Here is an 8,062-nt window from a genome sequence, read left to right on the forward strand (position 1 = left end):
CAACTGGATATGAATGAATTTAGACCCCTACTTCACATCACAAACAAAAACGATTTCTAAATGGATCAAAGACTTAATGTAAGAACTCAATCAAAAAACTCTCAGAAGGAAACATAGTTGTAAATTTTCATAATTTTAGATTAGATAATGGTTTCTTAAACATGACACCAAGAGCACAAGCAACAAAAGAAAAATAGATAAATTGGACTTCAACTTAAAAACTTCTGTATGTCTAAGGACACTACCAAGGAAGTGGAAAGACAGCGCACAGAATGGGAGAAAATATTTGCAAATGATATACTCAATAAGAGTCTAGTATCCAGAATATATAAAGAACACTTACAACGGAACAACAACAACAAAATTTTAACAGGTAATGGACTTAAATAGGCATTTCTCCAAAGATGTACAAAAAGCTAATAAACATATGAAAAGATGCTCAGCATCACTAGTTATTAGAAAAATATAAATCAAAAGCACAATGAGGGGGCTTCCCTGGTGGCGCAGTGGTTGGGATTCTGCCTGCCGATGCAGTGGGCGCGGATTCGCGCCCCGGTCCGGGAGGATCCCGCGTGCCGCGGAGCGGCTGGGCCCGTGGGCCATGGCTGCTGGGCCTGTGCTTCCGGAGCCTGTGCTCCGCAGCGGGAGAGGCCGCAACGGTGAGAGGCCCACGTACCGGGGAAAAAAAAAAAGCACAATGAGATCCTACTACACACACACTAGGCTATAATCAAAAAAAAAAAAAGGAAAATAAGGATTGACAAGAATATGGAAAGACTGGAACCCTCAAATACTACTAGTGTAAAGTGGTGCAGCCACTTTGAAAGACACTTTGAAAGACATTTCAGCAGTTCCTCAAAAGTTAAACACAGAGTTAAGCTATGACCCAGCATTTCCACTCTTAAGTATATACCCAAGAGAACTGAAAACATATATTCACACAAAAGCTTGTATACTAATGCTCATGGTGGTATTAGTCATAAGAGCCAAAAACTGGAAATGATCCAAATGCTCAAACACTGATGAATGGTGATAGATGTATATAGATATTTATTTATTTATTCTCTCTCTCTCTCTCTCTCTCTCTATATATATATATATCCATACAATGCAATGTTATTCCACCATAAAAAAGAATGAAGTACTGATACATCGTACAACATGACTGAACTTTGAAAACATTATACTAAGGAAAAGAAGCCAGGCACAAAAGGCCACATGTTGCATTGATTCCATTTATATGAAATGTCCAGAATAGGCAAATCAATAGAGAAAAAAAGTAGATTACTGTTTGGATGGGATGAAGGAAGAATGGGGGGGGGGGGGCAGGGGAGAGAGTATAGTGTTCTTTTTTGAGTGATATAAATCTTCTGGAATTAGATAGTGGTGGTGGTTATACAACACTGTAAATATACTGATACTAAAACCCACAGTATTGTGCTCTTTAAAATGGTTCAAATGGTGGTTTTTATGTTACCTGAATTTATTCTCAATAAAAGAAATTTAAGAGAAAATACAGGCACAACATGTAAACAACATACAGATGAGAATTAAAAGGAGAAATTAGAAACCAAAAGGAAGGAATAAAACAGAGTGGAACCAAAGCTTATGTGGAGGTTGGTTCTCACATCAGCACGTACAGCAGAAACTGAATATAATCAAAATTAGCCTTGAACATTCCACAGAAGAAATGGCCATACTATCTCTGGATAAGTCCAACATAGCATCAGCAAAAATGTCCACTAGCACTGGAAGTTATATTAGTTAGCTTTTGATGAGAATGACCATCACCAAAAAACCCCACTCCATAACTACTAGCATAAAAACAATAAAAATGTATTATTGCTTCTGATTCTGTTGGGTGGGCAATTCGGGCCTGCATGTCTAGGACGGCCTCACTCACATTTCAAGCACTTGCAGGCTATCAGCCAGGACACCTCACTTCCCTTCCATGGGGTCTCTTCAACAGGACAACCTGGATTTATACATGTAGTTCTCAAGGTTCCAAGAGCAGTAAGAGAGACCAAGCCCCAAAACACAACACATTTCACATCTCTGAATGATTTACCTTTGTTATTATCTCACTGGCCAAAGCAAGTCACATGGCCAAGCCCAGATTCAGAATTGGAGGTGATTCTTCAAGGTGGAGTACGTACGGGGAAAGGAATTATGGAGGACTTTTTGCAAACAATCTAACAATCTAGCAGAGAGAAAAACAGATTTTTGGTTATTTGATTTAGTATCAGATAAAGTATCAATAGTTGGTTTGGACTCAAGGGACAGTTTGTGTGAAAAACTTATCTTTAACCACTAAAATCACACTTGGCACTATGAGGTGCTCATGGAAAAACCTTGGCAGACTAAGACAAGGGAGCGGGAGGTTCCTGCATCTCCCAGTGCACACACACCCTCTGGGGCATATGTTCCCAGAGTAAAATGGTAAATAGAAGCACGGACACTCTTTAAATTGTTGTTTCTCTAAAAATAGAGCTACCATATGATTCAGCAATTCCACTCCTGGGCATATATCTGGAGAAATCGTAATTCGAAAAGACACATGCACCCCAATGCTCACTGCAGCACTATTTACAATAGCCAAGACACAGAAGCAACCTAAATGTCCATCGACAGAGGACTGGATAAAGAAGCTATGGTACAGGGGCTTCCCTGGTGGCGCAGTAATTAAGAATCCATGTGCCAATGCAGGGGACACGGGTTTGAGCCCTGGTCTGGGAAGATCCCACATGACGCAGAGCAACTGAGCCCGTGCGCCGCAACTACTAAGCCTGCGCTCTAGAGCCTGTGAGCCACAACTTCTGAGCCCGTGTGTCACAACTACTGAAGCCCACGTGCCTAGGGCCCGTGCTCCGCAACAAGGGAAGCCACTGCAATGAGAAGACCACGCACCGCAAGGAAGAGTAGCCCCCGCTCGCCACAACTAGAGAAAGCCCGCACGCAGCAACAAAGACCCAATGCAGCCAAAAATCAATAAATTAATTAAATGAATGAATTTATTTAAAAAAACAGAAGACGTGGTAAATATATACAATGGAATAGTACTCAGCCGTTAAAAAAAGAAAAATAATGCCATTTGCAGCAACATGGATGGACATAGAGATTATCATACTAAGTGAAGTAAGTCAGAAAAAGAAAGACAAATACCATATGATATCACTTATATGCAGAATCTAAAATATGACACAAATGAACTTATCTATGAAACAGAAGCAGACTCACAGACTTTGAAAACAAACTTATGGTTACCAGGGGCTTCCCTGGTGGCACAGTGGATGAGAGTCCCCCTGCCGATGCAGGGGACACGGGTTCGTGCCCCGGTCCAGGAAGATCCTACATGCCGTGGAGCGGCTAGGCCCGTGAGCCATGGCCGCCGAGCCTGCGCGTCCGGAGTCTGTGCTCCGCAATGGGAGAGGCCACAACACTGAGAGGCCCGCGTACCGCAAAAAAAAAAACAAAACTTATAGTTACCAAGGGGAAAGGTGGGGGGGTAGATAAATTAGGAGGTTGGGATTAACATATACACACTACTATAAATAAAACATAATCAACAAGGACCTATAGCACAGGGAACTCTACTCAATATTCTGTAATAACCTATATGGGAAAAGAATATGAAAAGAATGGATATATGTATAACTGAATCACTCTGCTGTACACCTGAAACTAGCACAACATTGTAAATCAACTATACTCCAAAATAAAACAATAATTAAATTTTTAAAAAGTGGTCCAAGCTTTTAAAAAAATGTTTCTTTCTCTCTTTTCTTTGTTAACTCATAGAGTTTAATTCCCCTAAGTTGAACGCACAGATGCTACAATGCTACTACACACTGATAATCAGAGCATTAAATTTTGAGCTTCTCAAAATCCAGGGAACAAAGGATAACATAATGCTTCACAGAATAATAATTTTTTATCATAAGATACACACCAGTTGATCAAAAGAAAAACTTTCCCTGTCATTAAATTCTAAGGACAAACTAGTTTATAGGATCATAAAGGACAATGAAAGATGTTACATGATACATCTTCAACAGAAATTTGGGTAGAAATTATAAAAACATTCCTCACCTGGCTATTTCTTATATTAACACTTGATAACAGCTTAGTAAATAAAGCCTGATAAAAGCATTTCTCTCTGGGCTGAGCTAGACAGGTTTTCTTGTTAACTCAAGAAACAAGAGTACAGTACAGAATTAGGTAAATAGATATGATCCTTGGGCTACATCTGCTAAACACTATCTTCTATTTTTTCCCCCAAATCAAAAGAGCTTTTATTGCATCTTTAAAATATCACAAACGAGGGGCTTCCCTGGTGGCGCAGTGGTTGGGAGTCCGCCTGCCGATGCAGGGGACGCGGGTTCGTGCCCCGGTCCAGGAGGATCCCACGTGCCGCGGAGCAGCTGGGCTCGTGAGCCATAGCCGCTGAGCCTGCGCGTCTGGAGCCTGTGCTCCGCGGCAGGAGGGGCCACAGCAGTGAGAGGTCCACGTACCGCAGGAAAAAAATATATATATATATCACAAACGAGTCCGAAAATCATTTGGCATCTTGCTGTTTCTATAGCCTGACCACTCAGATCTTATTCATCAGCCTGCTGAACTGTTCCTTTTTCAGAAACATAGATACCATCCAAAAATTTTCTGATATTCTTGTTTTTAACTGTTGTGGCTTGCTGAATCAAAGCAGCTGAATTTGACACAAGTTCAATGTCGTTTCCTTCAACAATCAACTCATCTTTCTGGGCTTGAGATACTGAGCAAGCAACGCCGTGCCTCATCCAAACCCTGCAGATGTATTTTTCACCCCAAAAATTTTGGATTTCAACAAGAGAACATTCTCCTGAATAACAACATTGATGGGGAAGTGAGGAAGCACAGACCTCATCCAGTAACAGAAGCCCAGTGTAACACCGTTGATCATGTTCTGTACGTGACTACACGCCGCGCAAACAGTCGCCAGTTCCATTCTATTTCCCCACCATTTGTCAACCTGGAGCCTCTTCTTTTTCTTTCCAAGGAGACTGAGTTCTACACTAATGTGATTGAAGTCCCTCCACAGGGTGCCTCTAGGGCCCTTCACAAACTGTGCATCCCTTCAAAGTAATGACATTTCATGGAATGTCAACAGTCTGATGGCTGAGAATGGTCTTCATTCTCGCAGTAGATGCGGCAAAGAGTGTTAAACACTATCTTAAGTTCATTTTCAACAAAAGTTGAATGAAATTCAGTTTAAGACTTACTCTCCACTATGTGACAGAAATGTGAATATTACATTAATGATAAAATAATCAATATATTTGTTGTAAAAATGTTTGAAGGCTAATAGGTACCACCTTTCTGACAGGCCAAGTCTTTTCAGATATACCCTCCTGAAAGACCTAATGTAACAAAAAACAGCAACAGTTCCAAAGATCTACAGCTTCACATTAGAAACATTTAAATTTTGAGATTCTGACTTCATCTGATTTACGTCTTGCTTCTTGACTTCATGATAGTTCTGCTAACTTTGAATTAACAGTCCTCAGACTGCTATATATAAGGATTACTAAGACCCTAGCAGATGTCCTTTTCAGTATTATTTCCACCAAATCAGAATGCTGTAAAAGGCAGAGTGGCGACAGATGTGGCTCTCAATTCACAATATGAATTGGGATGAGTAGACACCAATAATTTAAACGAGTGAAATAGCAAAGCAGATTCAAAGCAAGTGGACAAAAAATCTTCCAAGGCTGTAAAGGCACTCTAAGACAGGGTACTGCGTTTCTTCACACCGCCATCCTCATCCACCACACACAAAGCACAGACCCCAGGAAGGCTGATGAAAACAGTTGCTTCAATACCACCAAATGTACACTTGAACTTAAACAAAATACATTTAAAATTACCATTTATTAAATCTAGTTGCTTTACATTATACTTTCAAATTGAAGTAACAGTGGCTTAAAAAGCATAAAGGGCAAAACTTCTACCTCTCAGCTGGAATTCCAGAACACGTGCCTGATCTAGGATCTACCGAATTGATCAAAACATCAAGTCATACTGGTATAGGAACCTGGATGAGGAAGTGGCACGTTCATTCACATTCCCTTCTTAGCTCTGCCCAGGGCCTGCCAAACTTGCTACCCATGTCAAAATCTAAGAAACTGAATTTATCAGCTTTTCTATCATTATGAGAAAAACTGAACACCACCAACAGAAAGAGAGTGGTTCCAAAGAGGTCTCTCCTCTACAACAGAAGCTGAATGAGCCCAATACAGAGGCATTCAGTCTGCCCAGTGTCACAACAGAATTGATATTCTTCCCTACCCTGGAGATGGCTGAAACTGTTCCAGTGGTAAATATACCTCTTCATTCCAAAATGAGAAATAAAACACAGCACCCAAGTGCCCCTGAAGAAGGTAACACACTGACTAAGCTTATTCTAAATTCTCAATCCCATCCTCTCTTGCCATTTCAAACATTTCTGGTCTACAGTTTCCCCCTCTTCGGTGCACCTGTTCCTTCTCTACTAGATCATCCCCTTTGGTACAGCAGCGTCACTTACGTTCCCAAACATATATCTTTGCCATGACCCACATTCACCTCCAGCTACCATATCACTTCTGAGTCCCTTTACAGCAAAAGCTCTTGAAAGACAGGATTAGGGTTGCTGTCCCTGCTTCTCAATTCATGTGCTTTCCTGAAACTGCTCCAGTTGGGCTTCTGTCTCCATCATTCTACTAAGACTGCGTTTGTCAAAGTCACCAAGAACAGCCTTGTTGCCAGACCCAATGGTCACTTCCCAGTTCTTGTCTCTCCCAACAGTGTTAAACACAGCTGACCATTCTCTCCTTGAAATGCTTAGATTCTCTTGGTTCTCTGGGACACCAGAGTTTCCTGGATTTTTCTCCAATCTTAGAGTCTGCACCTTCTCGGTCTCCTTTGCTGGTTTCTATTTTCCTGCTTTACTTCTAAACACTGGTACGCACCAGGGCTCTATCCTGGGCTTGCTTTGCTTCTTCATCTATACCTCCTCCTCAGGGGCTGCCTCATCCTGTTGGATGGCTTGAAATACCATCTATAGGTTGATAACACTGAAAGCTACATCTTTAGCCCTGTCCCCAAGAACCTCAGATTTATATATTCAACTGCAAACCTGACATCTTTATTGGACTATCTAACAAGTATCTCAAACGTAACATGGCTAAAACAGAGTGCTAGATAGTCCTCTAAAATTTGTTCTTTACCTAGTCTTTGCTATCTGAGTAAATGGCCTCACCATCTGCCCTGCTGCCCAGCCAAAAATCTAAGGGTTATCTTTGATTCATTCCTCTCTCTCATACCTCAATTCTAATCTATCAGCATGGTCTTCAGACTGTACCTCCAAAATATTCTAAACTTGAATATTCAAGTCTCTACTTCACTTTTCTCCCATTAATGCAGTAGATTGGTTGCACTAATGGCCCTGATTTTTTCATGCCTCTCTGCATCTTTTCACACCTCTCTGTATCCTTGCTCTTTGGCAATGCCCTCCTATACTAACTGTGGATGTACTCTTGCAACTTGCCTTGACCAATGGGACAGTAGCAAATTTGACACAAGGTAAGGATTAAAAAGCTGCTTACTCATTTCTACTTCCTTTTTGCTTCTCTGTGATCACCATGAGACTATGACTGGGCCAGCCTGAGAATAAGCCCAGGCTAGCCTACTAGAGGGATGTAACATAAACACACAGAGGAGAGCAAAGCTGTCCCAGCCATCTCAGCCGAGGCCATCCTAGATGGCTGACAGCCAGCTGGTCCTGCCAAACACATCAGGAAAACCAGGCAATATGGCAGACCTACCTACCTGACCGACAGCTGATCACAGACATGGGGAGGCTCAGTCAAGATCAGCTGAGCCTGGCCCAGAACGGCAGGACTACCCAACCATCCCACTGACTCGAGCAAAAATAAATCCTTATTCCTCTATGCCACTAAGTTTATGGGGATGTTTGTTGCATGGCATTACTGTGGCAATAACTGATACAGCCACCATCATCCCTTGTCAGGACTACTGTAGCATC

General features: G+C 41.6%; 1 pseudogene across 1 annotated transcript; it reads right to left on the reverse strand.

Moving 5' to 3' along the window:
• Positions 1–4,598: 4,598 nt before the first annotated feature.
• On the reverse strand, positions 4,599–5,171 carry LOC309961058 (large ribosomal subunit protein uL6-like; annotated as a pseudogene). The gene has a single exon. The product of its transcript is annotated as a large ribosomal subunit protein uL6-like (transcript).
• Positions 5,172–8,062: the final 2,891 nt, after the last annotated feature.

The sequence above is a fragment of the Leucopleurus acutus genome (genome assembly GCF_964270905.1).
Source record: "Leucopleurus acutus genome assembly, chromosome: 4".
In the NCBI taxonomy this organism is placed as follows: domain Eukaryota; kingdom Metazoa; phylum Chordata; class Mammalia; order Artiodactyla; family Delphinidae; genus Leucopleurus; species Leucopleurus acutus.